Here is a 17,007-nt window from a genome sequence, read left to right on the forward strand (position 1 = left end):
TTTTGGTCTTTGTAGCAGGGAGGGAGAGCACAGTGATGCCCATCTTGCCCCTGCTGCCTTTGGGCACAGCTGGCTTTGAAAGCATGGAGTGCAGGTCCTGGGATCTGAGGAAGTTGACATGTGTCTCTGCATTTAAGATTACTTCATTGTAAAACTAAATTTATGCACATAACTCTAGAGTAAACTTACAAAAGAATACTTAAATTAAGGCCATTAGTGTAAACTGAAAACTCTGCCTCTTTCCCTTCTAGTAGTTTCCTGTTCTGTCCTCTCTGCTCTTATGATGCCTCTGTGCATATAGTTAATGGTAATTAAAGACAATAAACTTCTAAGAGTAGTGACAGATCTTTTTCTAACTTGACTCTGTGATCTCTACCAGAAAATTCATTCCATAAATTCAGCTGTGGAGATCAAAACAGCAAGCTGTAAGCATGTGCCCAGCTCCATTTGTTGCAGTGAGTGATTTGTTTATATCCTACTTGATCCATTGCTGGAAGCCATTTGTTCCTTGAGCTTGTGTGCAAACTTAAAGTAAGGCTTTGTAGGGTGAGGAAATGCAAAACTTGGGTCATTCCTGAAGAGTCAGTGGGCTGATTAAGCACTGGGGAGCAAAGTATCTGTGGAGCTAGAGTGGAGAACCTGACACTGTGGCTTAACTTATACCTCAGGAGCTAAAACAAAAAAAATTAAAAAAAATATAAAAGGATTATATTCCAATAATCAGGTGTTGGTAGCAAGCTGTTAGTGAGGTGGCTGAGCAAGGTTTGGGTTTTTCAGCAAATACAGGCAATAGCTCACCCTGACTTGCATGCGTGCACACACACATAGGGATGTTCCATACTGTGGCGCCTCATTATAGATTCCCACAAGAAAACCATTAGGGAGGAAATTCTTACTGTTCTGATGTGGTTGCCTTGTTCTTGTAAGAGAAAAGCTGTTGTTTCCATGTTGCACTGGTTTTGTTGTTTTGGGAGTGGAGAGGATTATAATGAAATAGTTCTGTGAGTGTATGTGTAATATTTTATCCCTGTGGATACAGTCTTTCACCGTGGGTCCAGCGAAAATGGAGCCCCCAAAAATGGAGCTCCCCAGATATGTTCATCAACCAACACACCTGCAGAAAAAGTACTATCAGAGGAATTTTTTCTCACATCCCTGCTTTTCTTCACCTTCTGTCTCAGCCTGCCGCAGTGTTTGCCTGCCCGTCTGCAGAGGGCGATGCAGCATCAGTTTGACCAGTCTTATGGTCCTCTGGTTTTCCCTCATGCCGAAGTTGCCCTTGGTCACCAAGACATTGCAGGGGTTGAGGGCTGAGATGGGGCCACAGCTAGAAGGAAAAACGAGAGGAGCAGAGCAGAAACAAGGGTGTATTTGACAGCACAGTCTCTTCATGCCAGCTGTGCAGCAGCTGATGAAATTGGAGACTGCAATGGATTTCACTTTCCTGTTAAATCCTGCTGCACAGGAAGACTTGAATAATTTGCTGAAACTTTGAAGGCCACTGTAGGGACAGCTGGTTATTTCATTAGTTTGTATAGGACTCAGAAGTGTAAGTTTAAATCAGCTTTAAAAGGCAAGAATGAAATCTTGAAGTGAAAAGAACCCCAACAGCCATATACTTATCTGGTTTTCAGACTTCAGTTTGCATGTTAGCACTGCCTTTTTGCAGAAAGGAATAGTAGATGTCCTCTGCCAGTTAGAGGCATCTCTCTCTAGTCTCCATGAGAATACCCATGAGAATTCATGGGTATTTGTGCCCCAAAAAATCACTTTGTATCCTAGAGTCGCGATGGTTGGGAAAGACCTCAAAATGATCATGTAAATCCATTAGCCCAGCATCACTGTGTTCATCACTAAACCATAGCTCAGAATTACATCCACATGCCTTTTGAACACTTCCAGGGATGGGGATTCCAACACTTACCTGGGGCAGCCTGTTCCAATGCCTGACCATCCTTTCAGAGAATAGTTTTTTTCCTAATAACCTATCTAAACCTCCCATGACACAACTTGAGGCCATTTCCACTCATCTTCTAACTTGTCACCTGTGAGAAGAGACCCCTTCACCTCACTAAAACTCCTTTCATGTAGTTGTAGAAGTGATGGGGTCTCCTGAGCTTCATTTTTCCCAGACTAAACAACTCCAGTTCCCTCAGCTGCTTCCCATAAGATTTTTACTTTAAGCCCCCTCCCCCCCCCCCGCATCCTCTCTTTAATCCAGTTCTTCCTTGGATTATCAGAATTAATTTGCTGCAAAGGCATGGGGGTGGGATATTTTGGAGTTGGGGGTGGGATATTTTGGAGTCTCCTCAGGTATAGGCTGGGGTTGGTGAGCAGTTGAAAGCTGAATTTCGTTCTTTGTCATTGAAATTTGCCAGAAAGGTAATTTCCTTATGCATGTAACTGAGGAAAGTGGTCAGAATCGTTTTATTCCCAGTTCAGTTTGTGGTAGGGATGGAAACCCTGCCAGTTGAGTGTAATCCTGTTTTTTTCCATGATACACCATCAGTTTTTAAAAACAGCTTCTCTTTTTTTAAAAGCTTTTGGTTGTTTGTTGTGGCTTGTTGTGGTAGAATAGAAGCAGAATGTGAATTACTTGCTTGAACTTTGCACCTGGATAAATTCAGGGAGCAAGGTCTCAACCTTTTTGTTAATAAATGGCACTTACATCAATGACTCCTTGAGGTTTTTTGATTTTTTCCTAAATTTACAGAAGACAAACAAGTGTTTTGGCTCTAGCAGAGGCCTCCAGGTGAAGCGATCTCCAAATGCTTTCCTGCTCTGGGTGGGATGAGAGAGAGAGGGCTGGGGCCAGAGCTGTGGGAAGAACTGGATGCAGTTGGTGCTGCTCGCTGTCGTGGCCTTGTCCAATGTTCAGTAAGGAAACAAAAGACCCTCTTGCAGTGCCAGGAATACACAGGCAGTGTTCTGCCTGCCTTAAGCATGGGATGGGCAAAGGTATCCGTGTAGCTGTACGGGGAGCAGGTGAGGTCACTTCTCCACTCTGTCGAGCCTGTGCAGTTCCAGCTTTCTTGTGAGGGGAAGAGGAGGGGCAGACACTGATGTCCTCTCTCTGCTGCCCAGTGACAGGAGCCAAGGGAATGGCCTGAAGCTGTGTCAGGGCAGGTTTAGGCTGGATAGTAGAAAAAGGTTCCTTTGGGCACTGAAAAGGACTCCCCAGGGAAGTGGTCATGGCACCAAGCCTGACAGATTTAAAAAAGCATTTGGACAACGCTCTGGGGCACAGGGTGTGCCTCTTGTGGAGTCTTGTTGTGCTGGGCCGAGAGTTGGACTCGATGATCCTTGTGGGTCCCTTCCAACTTGGCATATTCTGTGGTCTTTAAAAATGTCAAGGAAGCAAATAAGAATATGAGGAATTTAAAAAGGCAAAACCACTACAGCTGCGGCTTGCACTGGAAGCAGGCAGTGGGCTGGCGACCGAGGGCACGAAAAGAAGCTGGAGAATGCGGGCATCGATCCCGCTACCTCTCGCATGCTAAGCGAGCGCTCTACCATTTGAGCTAATTCCCCGCGGTAGTTATTTTACTACCCGGCGCGGGGATATTGACTTCTCGCGAGACGCCGTGCGCCGCCGGCTGTTACACGTCCCGGCCGGTGGTCCCAGTGCGCCTGCGCGGGAGCGCGACGGCCGGGGCTCGGCGGCGGGCCGGGCTGGGCGCGCACCGGGAGAGGAGGATGCGCCCCGCGGTGAGACATGGAGCGGGAACGGGGCGGGAAAGGGAGTGGGAACGGGAACGGGAACGGGGCGGGAATGGGAACGAGATGGCAATGGGAACGGGAATGGCGAGGGGCTGCCAAGGGCTGTGTGTTTGGCGGGCAGGATGCGTACGGCTGTGTGTGTGTGGGGCGGCGGTGCCTGTGGAGGTCAGAGCAGGGGCTGGAGCGCCCGGCATGGGCTCTTCCAGGGCCTGGGCTGTCTTTGAGTGGCGGCGGGGCTGCGCTGAGGTCAAAACAGAAGGAAACAACAAAACAAACCCCCTCTCCCTCCGCCCCATAAATTATGGAGCCCCCAGCCGCCACTCAAAGACATGATGAAGGGCGCAGGAGCTGCCCGGATGAGCCCGGTCACTGCCCAGGGACGCTTCGCCTGCCCGGCAGCTCCTCACGGCCCTCGGGGCACCGAGCCCGCACTCCCCCTGCGGGGGCTCGGGGTGACACTCGGCCTGGCCGGGCGGCCCGGGAGCCCCCGGTGCTGGCTGCCATCCATGCTGGGACATCCCGGGTTGGGCCCTGAGCGTGACTGGGACAGCCGGGATGCCCAAGAGCCTGGGTGAGCAAACCTGCTGCGGGCAGTTGGTTCTCCCCGCCTTGCCTTGCAATGTCTCCTTTGAAAACAACACCCACAGAAGTGAAATCTGGCACCGTGGTGAATCGTGAGGTCTTTTTCTCCAAGAAATAGTTCCATTTGCTCTTGTGCTCCAGCTGGAGTAGAGTTAAAGGCAATTCCCTGCTGGACAAGGAAAGAGATGCTGGCTCTTGAGCAGGGAACTTCAGGTGCCTGTTGAAATGGCAGATGGGGGCATGTGCTGGAGTCTTCTGGGGAGCTGCACTGACCAGATGGGATTTTGGTGCCCAGTTTGGATACAGGAAAAGGAGATGCCCTCAATCAAGGGGTGCAGAGCAAAACAGGTGAGAACATTGGGTCATTTCTCTGTGAGCGCTATGCTGAGGAAGACAAAGCTATTGGTGGGCATGCAGTGTTTAATTAAAGCTGTGTTCAGCAATAGCAATATCCAGGACTCAGTCAAAAACCTGTCATTCTGGTAAATATCTTCCCTCGTGCTGGATCACATTTCTTCCCCTCTGATGATGACGAGACAAAACCCAAAAAGCATTGATGGCCAGTGCAAAATACTTTCTGAACCGAGGTGATTACAGAATAACCTTGTTGTATAACCTTGGTGGTGGCTGCTTAACGCCTGGCTGTGTGGAGAGCAGCAGAGTCCTGCTGAGCTGGCCGGGCTGCACGCAGTGATCCTGGTCACCAAGTCACTGCAATTCACTGAGCCAGCAGGGAATTTGGTGAAAGTGATGGGATTTGCTGTGGCTTTTGCTCTGTCGAGTTCCTGGGTGCTTTACACGTTGCTTTCCTGCAGTACTTTTCTGCTTCTACCTTGGTTGTGTTCAAGCCATCGTTCTGTTGGTTTCAAAACCATTCCCTGCTCAATTTTACACCCTTCTTGTGGAATTTGCCTTAGTTCTGCCTGTGAGATAGAAGTTACTTTTTCTGGATGAATTTGCTGAGCTATCCTCCTCCAGACTATGAATTTCTGATTAAACACTCCTATATATCAACAGCTTTGCAAATGAAATAGGTGCAAAACATTTTTTATTTATTTCACTTGACAGGTTTTGGGCTCTGTGAATGAGGTCTGCTTCTTGCAGAGTTTGCTTAATAGGTTCTCTGAATGATATTTTATTGAAATGTTTGGAATTTTAAATTTACTCCTCTTTTGTTCTTTTTGATGTGTTGCATCTTACTTTAAAGGGCCAGTGAACCATGACCTCAGAACTCTTCTGAAACTCTCCTGTCTCTCATTTATCGTTTTCACGGTTGTGAGCTTCCTTCTGTGGAGGTTTTTTTTTTTTTTTTGTCAGAGAGAAGATTGGCCAACAAACATGTTCTGAAAGACATGTTTATCTTTAAGAAAAAACCCAACAGCAACCAAACAAGCAAGCAGCCGCACCCATCCAGCAGTATGATTTCTTATCTTGGAGCTTGACTCATAATTTTGATGGCTCCTTACCCTTATTGGTTTTTTTTGAAAAGAAAGTAGTTTTTGTAGCTATTCCCCTGGGTGCCACACTGGAGAGCACTGCACTTGTGTAATTTTTTTTCCTTGTGTCCTCCTGTCTCTTTTACATCGCCTGAGCTGCAGAACCCCACAATCTTACCCTAACTCTCTTTTTTTTTTTTTCTCCCTTTTTTCTGATATGGAGTAAACCAGGAGATACTTGAGAGTCTCTCCTGCTGAGGAATCTTACCTTCAATGCACACTACAGTGTTTCAGCAGCTTGCCTTTGCTAAGTATCAAGCTGGCTCTGTGGAGCTGGAAAATGTGTTTCAGGCTGTGTTTTGCATAGATGCTCTCAGATGTGAGGTTTCACTGCCTGGGTGTTATATGTGTTTTTCCTGTCACGGGGCAGTCTGCCTCTGAATCATGTTGCTGGGAGCTCCTGGCAGAGCAAATGCAGGGGCAGGGGGAAAAGAGGCTTGTCTTCAGCCTTGCTTCATCAACCCAGCCACAGCCTCCCTCATTTGTGCCTTGTTTGGTTTAATAACGGGGTTGTACAGCAGCTTTTCCCACAGCAAAACCTCTTTTCTCCTTTTCTTGAGAACTAAAATCGCTGCAAAGAATGTGTGTCAAGGTGGACTTTGACACTCAAAGCTTGTCAGTCCTTCACAATCATGCTGGAGTAATTCCTGTGCTTTCCTCTCCTTCATTTTAATTACAGGGGAGAGTATTCAGCTCCCACAGCTCAAGCTGTTGAGGATATGTCTGTGCTCTGCAAATAAATAAACTTTGTGCTTGCTTTCCCCCTTCTGTCTTCCACTTGCTTTGGCAGAGCTGTGCTCCTGAACAATGCTGGGCAAGTATCTTTCAGGTTTTGGTGGATCTGTTTTGTCCATCCATGGATGGAGTCCTTGTGCTCCATCCATGCTGAGATGATAGCAGTTGCCTTGCAGGTGACTGGGAATGTAGCACCTAGAGAAGCCTACAGCTGCTCTGTGTGAAGAACAGCCCCCAGAGATGCTGAAGTTGCAGAGCTATCAGTGCAGCTTTGTGGGAGGTTGCTGTATCTCCTTCGGCTCTCGGCAGCCTGGGACATCCCAGCTGGCCATTTTACTGGGTAGTGCAGTGGTTCTTTAAGGGGCAGGCTCATGCCACGCTGCAGATAGCTCAGCATGGCCCTGCAAGAGCTGCTGTGTGGTGGAAGGCAGATTTCTAGAATGTGCAAGATACTCTGGTGTGCTGAGGGTAGCAGTCTCGGCTGCTCTGCTACCATCCAACCTCCCTGTTTGAAGCAGCAGTGGGTATTTCTGAAGCACGTATTCAGACTGGAGTGCTTGCTCTGATTTTCTAGGTGGGTGGGTGCTCTCTGTAGCTGTGGGTTTGCTTTGACACCTCAGCTGAAGGTACTTGTAGAGGGCCTGGTGCGGATTGTCCCTAAGTGTCCCTTAGTGCCAGGCGGCTCCGCATCCCGCCGGGCTGCTCCTGCGCGTGCCATCCCCCCCTGCACTGCAGAAGAGCTAAATCGGGGTTGCAAGAAAGCTGGCGGGAAGCCTGGATGTTCCTAGAAAGATATTGATTGCCCTGGACAGTTCGGGGTTGTTCCTTTTGTTTCCCTGCCTCTCGTCACGGGGTCGGGCTCGTTCGGGCGGCAGCTCACTGGAGGATGGAGAAACAGTGCCGGCTTTGCGGGCTGAGGCTGGAGCGGCGCCATCCCAGCCCGCCTCTCTCAAGTGTTAAGTCTGAAGCAGCCTGCCTGGTAATTCCATTAATGAGAGCCTAGTGCCAGAGAGATAAATGTAATTCCACGGTAAAGCTAAGGCTCGGGCTCAAATGGAGAGGATTTGCTGGTTCTGCCGTGTGCACTGCTGTGACTAATGTACTCCAGTATTACCCACAGACCGTGTTTAAAGTCTCCATGTCACTGCAAAAACTGGGCAGTGATAAAAAAATCTGCAGCTAAATCTTCATGTGAGGAAATCCTTGGTTCTAGAGTGTAGCTGTCTCTCTGCAATGGGTTTTACAGGGAATAAAAGTTTCCTGCTTAACTCCTGACATGCAGGATGGCACTGTGCTAACCAGCCAGCTGATCCAGGAGACAGCTTGTATGGGCTTTGGCCAGAACGAGCTCTCTGTGTGTAATCAGTGCAGAACAGAAATTATATACCCTTTGTGTGTCACACCAGAAAGCTTGCAAGCATCTCATAGCCAGCCACCACAATTGCAAGTAGCACAAGATTCTCTACATTTTTGGCCATGAGGTCCATGCTTGAATTCAGAGCTTACAGTCCTGGCTAGCTTGCTTTGATTTCTTTTTGAAGTAATTTTTTTCTGATTTTTACTTTTCTTAGTTTGATTTGCAGATCACCTCTTCTTGTTTGCAGTTGTATAATACCCTTGTGGCACTTCATCAAGTCTTGTGTTGAAAAGAAATGGTTAATTGGGACATTTTTAGCTCTCCTTGTGGCTTGGATCCTGGAAATCAAACGCAGGAGCCAGCACCATTCAGCTTCCTGCAGAGGACTTCCCTGCTGCAGGCAGCAGCTGAGCACTTGTGTCTGACAGGGTGGGAGCTCACAGTGCCAGTGAGCCCCAGTGCTGTGGTGCCCCAAAGTTCAAGCAAACAAATTACTTGCTTCATCTTTTGGAGCTTAGTGAAGGATTTTCCTTGTCATTAGTCCAAGGTGGGGAAAAAAAGTTCAGTGAAGAAGAAGCAGGTGCTGGGGATGCTCAGCCCCTTCTATGTGCCCATCACTCCAGCTTTGCCTGAGTGTCCATCAGTGGGTATCTGATCTCCTTAGGTAGGACTTGAGCCCCTGCTGGAGTCCTGACAGCAGAACTGAAGCCAGCTTGCTCAAAATGCTGCTTGTTGGTGTGTTCAGCAGCTTGCTGGTGCCTCTTGCTGCAGGAGGTGTGGGGACAGGGGCTGGTGGAGCACAGTGAGGTGTGTGCTTTGCTGGTGACCCAGCAGCAGCAGGGACAGCAGCCTAAGTCTGCAGCCTGCTCCTGCATCTCTTACTTCTCTTTGCAGCAGCTGTGCAGACATGCCTGCCTTCTTCTTGCACATGCTGTGGGCCAATTCACTCTCCAGAAATCAGGATCAAAAGCAGATTGTCCTGAGTTTTTAAATCTCCTGCCTCCCCTAGCCTACAGTGCTGTCATTAATCAGTGAAGGCCATGCGTGTGAGAGCCGTATCTGCCGCTCACCACAGCCGTGGCAGGATGTTGGGGGGATACAGTATCAGTCACAGCTACTGCAGTTGCTCTTTAAAAAAAACTTCTGTTTGAATCATAGCTGACTGCAAAAGTTTTAGCTTAGTAGTGTGGTTTTCTCACGCCAAGTTAAATTTTTTGAGTGTCTCCTTTCCTTCTTTTAAAGCTCTGACATCTGATGGGCTTGCGTGGAGCAAGGTAGCACTGATAGTGAGTTATGTGTCCTGTCAAACATTTCAATAGAGTAGATGAAGGAGCAGGTAGGAAAATGACCTGCATATTTAGAAATTCAGTTTCTTGAAAAACTGTGGTGCCTTGTACTTACAGTATCTCTCCTCCCTCCCCCTTCAGTTCCATGAGTCAAAAGTGATCATGAGAGTGTTGATATACGACTGGGGGGATTTATCAGGAAGGATGTAATGTGCTCGTTCCTCTGATGGTAACAAAGTGGGTCAGAAGTGTTACCTGTGCTGTTGCTGCTGCTAACCAGATAAACTGAAATTAGTTCAAAACCTCTCTATTTGCTTTGCTCCTTGACTTGCTGTATAAGTTTCACTGGGAAACCTGTATCTGACCTGCAAGGCATTAATTTGTTTGGTGGCTCTTGTGGCCTAGAGTTGAGCCACCTTGGTGCTGCCAGTCTAGGTGGCCTGGCACTGGATTTTTTTCTTTACCAATGTATTTTTGAGCCACATCTGCATTGCCATTAGGTTTGCTGCAGAGCTGACCAGGTTGACAGTAGCTATGGTAGACAGACACCCACCACTTGGCTCCCTTGGACAAAGGGCTGGTGGGATCATCACTTGACCTCCCAGAGATGCTCCAAATGTCTGGAGGCTGAGCAGAGCCTGATGCATTGTCCTTCTGCCTGCCCTGAGCTTATGGTGTAAATCCCCCAGCAGTCTCTGCAGGGGTGACCTGATGGCTGTGCTCTGATACCTCTGTGTGGTACAGAGATCTGGCTGGGGTTTGCTCAGGGCTTCCTATGCTGTGAGAGAAAGATGCCACGGGGTGCCACCTGTGGAACTTGAAGTTGAATTGGGAGTGGGAAGGGGGCATATGTAACATATAGCTGAGAAAACCAATAAGCTTCACAAGATCTTAACCACTGAAGGGGCTGAACTTGTTTCCCGTTGATGTGATTAGTCACCTCCTAAAGCAGGGTGCTGTAATCCAGTTTCTGTGGAAAAAATTGCACCATACGTGTGTCAATACAAAGGGGTGGACTCAGCAAGTGTGTGTGCTTTCAGGCTGGTCTATAAATCCCTTCAGTTGTTCTAGCCCTCTATAAACTTGTGAGAACTCAGGGAGTTTTCTTTCCTGCAGCCTTGCCCTTGCCATGATTTTAACATCTGAAAGTCTGGATGGAAATTGTTGTCATCTCACCCTCTTGTGTCCCAGCACTCAGTCAGATGGCTGGCAGAGGCTTCATGGCAGCCAGAGCTTTTCCTTCCAGCAGACTGGAGGGAACAGGAGGGAGAAGGGGCAGGGGGCTGTTATCAGCCTCCTGTGTGTCCAAGGAAACAGTTTTTCAAAGTTTTTGTCTGGATTTTACAGGGATCTCTTCCCTTACTGCTTTCCTGCCTTGGGCACGGATGCCAGCTGAATTTCCACTGACCTCATCCTGTGGCACATCCAAGCAGATCAGTACCTGGGAGACTGCACATCACCTACAGCAGGGTGCTGGATCTGGCGTGGGGACAGCTGAATGGACAGAGAGGTCCATCCCCAGAGAGGCTGGCCAGGAGGGGCATTTGCCCCTGGGAAATGCATCCCTGGGCTTTAGTTTGTGGCTCAAACAGTGTTCCTACTGCTGGAAATGGCAGACTGAAATGAAAAGATTGGCTTAGCCAGTACTCTGCCAGAGCTCAGAGAGAATGAATTTAGCTGTTCTTGTTTGATTTCAAGAAACTGCAGTAAAATGAGCAAAGAGGCTGTGCACCAGAGCTGCTTCCGCTGCAGGCATGTGCTTGCAGAGCTGTGTTGCAGAGCGATTCCTGTTGGTGCTGCAGAGCTGCTGGGGAGAGCAGAGCTGTGGCACGGCCGGGAGAGCTCTGTGGAGCTGCAGCTGAAGGGCTCGGCTCGCTTGATTGCTTTGGCAGCTTGTCTCTACTGAGAAACAGGTGTGGGCAGTGCTTGCATCTGTTGTCAGTGGTCACTGGTGTCTGGGTGAGTGCAATGAGCTGCTTTTCCCTGCAGGCTGAGGAGCCATGCTCTGCTCCAGGTCCCTGCTGCTGGGAGGTGGCAGACAGCTGGAAGGTCCCCAGCCTGAATGTTGGATGTGTGACACGATGGACGTGATGGCTCTTGTGTCCTGCCTCACGTGAGCTCTGTGGTTACACCAAGCTGCAGCTGACTTCTGAAGCTCTTCTTGGTAAAAACTGACCTGAATTGATCCGTTGTGGTTTGTTTATTTATTTTTAAACTAAGATGCATTTCTGCGGAGGTGAAAGCTTGAGCTTTATTACAAAGTCCATGATTTTCTTAAGGATGCTTTGGGATATTTTGGGGGTGTGTATGTGGTCTGTGTGGTAACAGTTATCAGAAAAACTGGGAATGGGTCAGTTGGAGATGTGTAGCTGCTTAATTGGTTTTAATGCCATGGAAATTCAATTCGAGTAACTGGGTGCTTTTCCTGGTGGGGGGAAAAATAGCACTGTGTTAAGTGGAGGGGCAGCTCTGGGTATTTCTGTGAAACACGTGTAAAGGAGGCTCGAATGTGAGTTTTTGAACTGTGCTTGTCTGTTCCTGTCAAGAGTTGGTAGTATAAGGGGGAGCACACAGCAACCATGGAAGGCAAGGCTTGCCTGGGGGCCCTGGGGCAGAAGCCTGTGTGACTAATGTTGTGTAACTCAGAAAAACAAGGCAGGATTACTGTACCTCCTCCCCCTCTGTAGGAGCTAGTGCTGGGGAGCTCTGTCAGACTGCTGCTGGGATGCTCGGGTGGGACCTCTGGGCAAGCTGATGGATTGGCTCCCTCCACTCAGTGCAGCTTTGCAGCATGTACTTTTCAGCTGGGGACTGTGCCTCTTGCTGGTGCTGGAGGTGAAGTGACTGGCTGGCATGTGAAGGCTGGTGCTGGCAGCCCCTCTGATAGGTACCCTGAGCTGCACCTGTGTCTGCTGTAGCCCCTCCATCCACACCTGTGCCAGAGGAGAGGCACGGTGGGGGCTGAGGGCACTCAGGCATCCCGGTGCTGGGGACAAGGCAGCCTGTGGGGACCATGCAGGGCTGTGTTCTCCTCCCCCTGCACTCCTGGTGCTGTTGAAGTTGGTCACGTGTTGGGATGGAGGTCTGGCTTAGAGTTCGAGCCTGTGCTTCTACTTTTCCATCATTATTTTCCAGGGTTTCTGTGCAAGGAATTGGAAAATGCCCTCTGTGGGCTGCCGTGACAGCCTTAGAGCTATCCAGATGGATTTGAACTTTGGTGCTGCAAAGGGCTTTGAGTATTTATTTTCAGCTTCCTGCTGTCTGCTTTGCTTAAGAGCTTTTGCTAGATCCTTTGCATATGCTTGTCCTTGCTCCTCTGCTCCTTGAAACCATTTGAGAACACCCTTCAGCTGTGACAAAATACCCCCCTCCTCTCCCCCCCAAAAAAATTCCCAATCCTCTTGGAGGAATTTTATTTTACTGCGGTGCCTTGGTAAGCTGCAAGGCTTGCACATCTGTGGTGTGTTGCTTTTTGGGTGCATCAGCCTGGTTTGGAGACCTCAGAGGGCAAATCACTGGGCTGTTTTGGATGGGTCTTTACAACAGTGAGTGACAGAGCATGCTTAGTAGTGAATGGAGCTGTTAAACTGATTTTACATTACTTACCCCTGTGCAAACACAAATATATGACAGGTTGGTGCCTTTCTGAGGTCATGCTTTTCATCAGCTTTAGCTGATCTCAGGCTCTTCTCCTGCCAGAAATTCTTCCCCTTTATTTTCTTATTTCTGAGATGGCTTCCAGTTGAATCAAGCAAATGATGGTTGCTACCTCTATTGTAGAGATGTGTAGAAGTGAGGGGAGAGAGAAGGTAGGACTGCCTGTTGTAGCAGCAGAGGGTACTTTTGGATCAGCTGAGCTGATAAGCCTGTGGGAGTGGGCATGGCTTGCTGAAGAGCAGCTGTGTAGCCCCTGGTAGAACATGTCCTGCTTCTACTCCAGTTTCCTTCCATGTAAGAGGGTGGCAAGGATTGCTAAGTGCATTAATATTTCTGGGAGGCTACAGTGTTGGAAGAGTCCTTTGTGGGGCACTGCTGACTGATGGCTTCGTGTACATGCTGCCAGGGTTTGGCTTCCTGCTTAACCCAGGGGAGGTTTCCCTCTGGGAGGACTTTGAGCTTTTAAATAAAGCTTCCTGCTGAATGTATCAAGGAGGATATTAGATTGAATATAAGGGAGAAGTTTTCTGTGATGAGGGTGGTGAGGCACTGGAACAGGTTGCTCCCAAAAGTTGTGGATGCCCCATCTTTGTAGTCACCCAGTATCACTCAGTCCTCTGCTGCCTTGCTTCATAACCTTTTTATAAACTCTGGTGAATCTTTGTGTCCTGCTTTAGATGAAACAAAAGGTTATTGTGTTTCTGCAGCACTACCTCAGTCTGCAACAAGCAAGGAGTCATCGTGGCCAAGGCCACAGAGGGTCTGCTAGGGTGGTGGCACTGAGAAATAGATATTTTGGTGGACGAGTTGGAGCTGCAGGAAAGCGGCAGAGGAGCTCAGCTGTCATGTGTCATCCGTGCTCTGCATTGCCTGGAGCCTGGTGGTGTCTTGGGGAGGAGCAGCCCTAGGACAAGTGACTGCTGGGCACTGGGAGAAGGAAGTTTGGGAACCAAGGGAGAGGCTGAGCTCTCTGATTCCCTGGCACTCTGCTGTGTTTCCAGTATATTTGTCTGCTGTGGGACAACATGCTTTTGCTGAGAGCTGCAGTTGCTTTGGGAGGGCAAGCATGCCATCTTCATATGGCTTTGATTAAATCCAGCAGCACTTAAGAAAGCTTCAGGCATCTCTTTTTGCCTTGCTCGGCAGTATTGGGAAGTGAGGACTTAGAACTTTGCCAGTGATGTTTCTGCAGCGTTGTATAAGAGTAGGAGTCGAGTTGAGAAAGTTGTTAACTGGAAAAGGAACTGGAGGAGGGAGGGAGAAAAGGTTGTCTGTATGGCTGCCATGTTGATACTCCCCACGTGCTGAGCCCTGGTGCAGGCATGGGTCAGTACCAGTGCAGATGAAGTCCTATGAAGGTAAGGCAGCCCCCCTTCAGATTTAAGCCATGTGAAGTTAAGGTATGAATTCCCTTTCTTTCTGTACCTTGATATGTAAGCTACCACCGAAGATTATTGGCCAGGTTGGATTTGTCCTGTTACTTCTGTCCTTGTAGAGCTGCTGAATAGTGTTCATTTACTGGCTTCAAAAGAACAGCAAAAGACCCTCCTGGAGGTACATAACAGAAGTAAGTAACTCCTGTGTTTTGGTTAATGTAGAGCAACAGGGTGATGGGAAATTTGTGATTGAGGCTGGAGTCCAAGGTCTGTGCTGTGGTCTTGTGGACTTCAGCATTTTTTTCATGCTTAGAAATGCCTTCAGCCCTTCCTTAATAGGAAAGGAGAGAGGGGAAAATGAGTGAGAGGGAGCCACAAATGGATTAGACTTTTCTCAGTTCTTTAAATACCAGTTGGCAATGACAGTTTGCTGAATCACCTGCAGAGACTGGGGAAAGCAAGCAAGTCTCTCCTCCTCAGTCCAAGGTAAACTGATGTGCTGCATGAGTAAGTTTTCTCACAGTACATAATGAGGTCCAGTTGGCAGGAAGCACATGAGACATTGTCAGGCTGATTCTGCACCTTCCTCTTGCTGGTTTAGTGTTTTGACTAGAGATGTCTCTCTGTTTCCTTACCTCCCTCAGCTTCCAGATGCTCTCTGTGTTACAGTGTGTCTGAGGATGGTCCCTCAGCCACCATGTTCCTTGCTATCCCTGAAGCATTGCACGAACAGGATGGAAAAAGTAAAATTACATTAGATGTGGTGATCTTCGCTTCAGTAGTATTATCAGAAAAACTTCTCCTTGTGGCTGCATAGAATTGTTTCCAGTAAAACATTTCCGCTATTTTTTCTTTGGCATGCAGCAGGCACTTCACATGTCTGAAGTGAGGTGTTTCTGTAGCCTGCAGAGGTGACTTTTGTCACAGCTCTTTCTCAGTGCTGGTTAAATGTCTTCTGTGTGACTGAGGTACAAAAGCTTTATACAGCCATCAGTGGAAATTATAAAGCCTTTTTTGTTATGAAACTATAATGATTAATCAATGATGATGATGATGAAGAAATGGAAGTGGCCTGCCTCTGTCATGTGGGATTTGCCTCCTCTGCAAACTAGAAGAAATTGCCCAGGTGCTGTGAAGCAGATCTTCAGCAGCATCTCAGGGAGCACAGCAGGGGCACTGTAGGTGATCCCTTCCATCCCATTTACCAGCCTCTTTTCTGCCCCTGCATGTAGGTGTTATCTTCATTGCACTGGCTGTTGAGGAGGCTTTACTGGATGAACAGCCTTGGTTTGGGACTCATCTTGTCTTTTGCTTTGGCTTCCTTCTGTGATTTTGGAGAAGTCCCCTGACAGCCTCATGCCATGTACCTCTGCCACGATGCCAGGGCTGGCAGGAGTGTGTTCAGGGCAGGGACCTACCACCTTCCTGATTCTCGCGAGATTGCTTTGGCATCCTTCCTTTTCACCAGGCAGCTCATTAATGGCACTAATTGCTATTCTCTCTAATGCTTACAGGGTTTGCCAGTTCCTGTATGCCCATGGGAATCGTGTTCTGGCTCCTTGACAGTGCTAGAGGAGAAGCTGATGCCCTGAGCAGGTATGTTTGTCACGTTCCTGGTGAGGGAAAGAGGGGCTGCATATGGCCAGGGTGAAATGTGTGCAGGGTTTGCCTGATGGGTGTGGAATGGATCCTGTGGTGCAGACTGCTCTGCAGCGAATAGTTGATTTTTCCATGCAGCGGTTTTGTGAAAACACAGGCAGAAGATAAGGTTTGCATTTAGCCTTGCTGACAGCCCTCTGAGGAGAGGGCTGGAAAGCAGCATTGCTGCAGAGCAGCCCGTGGGAGGCCATGCTCCCTGCTAGCACAGGCACTGCCTTTTCCTTCCCGGAGCTCCAGCTGGGGAATCCCGGCCAGGCTCGGGGGCTGCTGCTCCTCCTGCTCAGCCGCCCTCTGGCAGCTCCCCGCGGGGAGGGAGGGAGCTGTGTGCCTCTCGGTATCCAACCATGAACAAATCTGCTGTTGTTTTCTTAATGGATGGCAAGAACAGCCTGTAGCAGCTTATTCCTCCCTGGATAATTACTGCTCTGCTCTGCCACTGACTGCTCTCAGGAGCAGTGGAGTAGTGCCTCCCCTGCGCCGCCCTGTGCATCCTTTTGCCTGAGTTATTTGGTTTGTTATTGCTTTAAGGCATCAAATGAAAAATCTAATCTGCGCTCTTTGCAGCTGTTTGGCATTCTAAGTGCATTGCCTAAGTCAGTTGAAGTCCCTGAGATGCCAAACATGCTTTCAGTGATGCCCCTTGCTATGCTACAAGCAGATCTCAATTTCAATTTCTGGATTACTTTGAGGAGGGAAAAATATAGGAGTGGGTTGCAGTCTACTGTTGTATTATCTGGAATTGTGTTCACAGCTGATCAGGTGTGTGTGCAACTGGAACTGGAGTGGAATATTCAGCCATCTGTGGTTGCTCGGGGGAGGTCTGAAAAGCAGGTGCATGATCCTGCTGTGGGAGTGTTAATGGGCAAGGAGGGTTGGCTTGGCACGCTGAACTGAAACCTTCAGCTTGCCCTAGGAGCAGAAGCAGCTCCTTCTGCAAACATCTGTCCCTCGTGGATCTCATAAAAATGGCATTGCCGTGCATTTAACTTGCCTGAATGGCCCATGTGATTGTATAAGGATATAATCACAACTTGCTGCATAATGCTTTCTTGATTCCTAAAATAAAAAAGTGAAATGGATTCATTATGGAAAGGTATCTTTCTTGAAAACCTGGTTCATCCAGGACTGTCTGGGTGGTG

At 48.5% G+C, this 17,007-nt stretch overlaps 1 protein-coding gene and 1 non-coding gene across 3 annotated transcripts in view; one reads left to right on the forward strand and one right to left on the reverse strand.

Annotated features, from left to right (window-relative positions):
• Positions 1-3,458: 3,458 nt before the first annotated feature.
• TRNAA-AGC (transfer RNA alanine (anticodon AGC)) lies at positions 3,459-3,531 on the reverse strand. The gene has a single exon. It is a non-coding gene; the product is annotated as a tRNA-Ala (tRNA).
• Positions 3,532-3,633: 102 nt separating this feature from the next.
• LOC131084808 (USP6 N-terminal-like protein) overlaps positions 3,634-17,007 on the forward strand; it is a 75,787-nt gene continuing 62,413 nt past the window's right edge. Inside the window, exons 1-2 of one of the 2 annotated variants that reach the window (XM_058026553.1) lie at positions 3,634-3,708; positions 15,724-15,805. The gene's annotated coding sequence lies outside the window, so the exon portion shown is untranslated. Of the gene's footprint in view, positions 3,709-11,265; positions 11,341-15,723; positions 15,806-17,007 lie in introns of those variants that run through there. The other variant, XM_058026554.1, reaches the window with a different exon arrangement.

Source organism: Melospiza georgiana, chromosome 6 (genome assembly GCF_028018845.1).
Source record: "Melospiza georgiana isolate bMelGeo1 chromosome 6, bMelGeo1.pri, whole genome shotgun sequence".
In the NCBI taxonomy this organism is placed as follows: domain Eukaryota; kingdom Metazoa; phylum Chordata; class Aves; order Passeriformes; family Passerellidae; genus Melospiza; species Melospiza georgiana.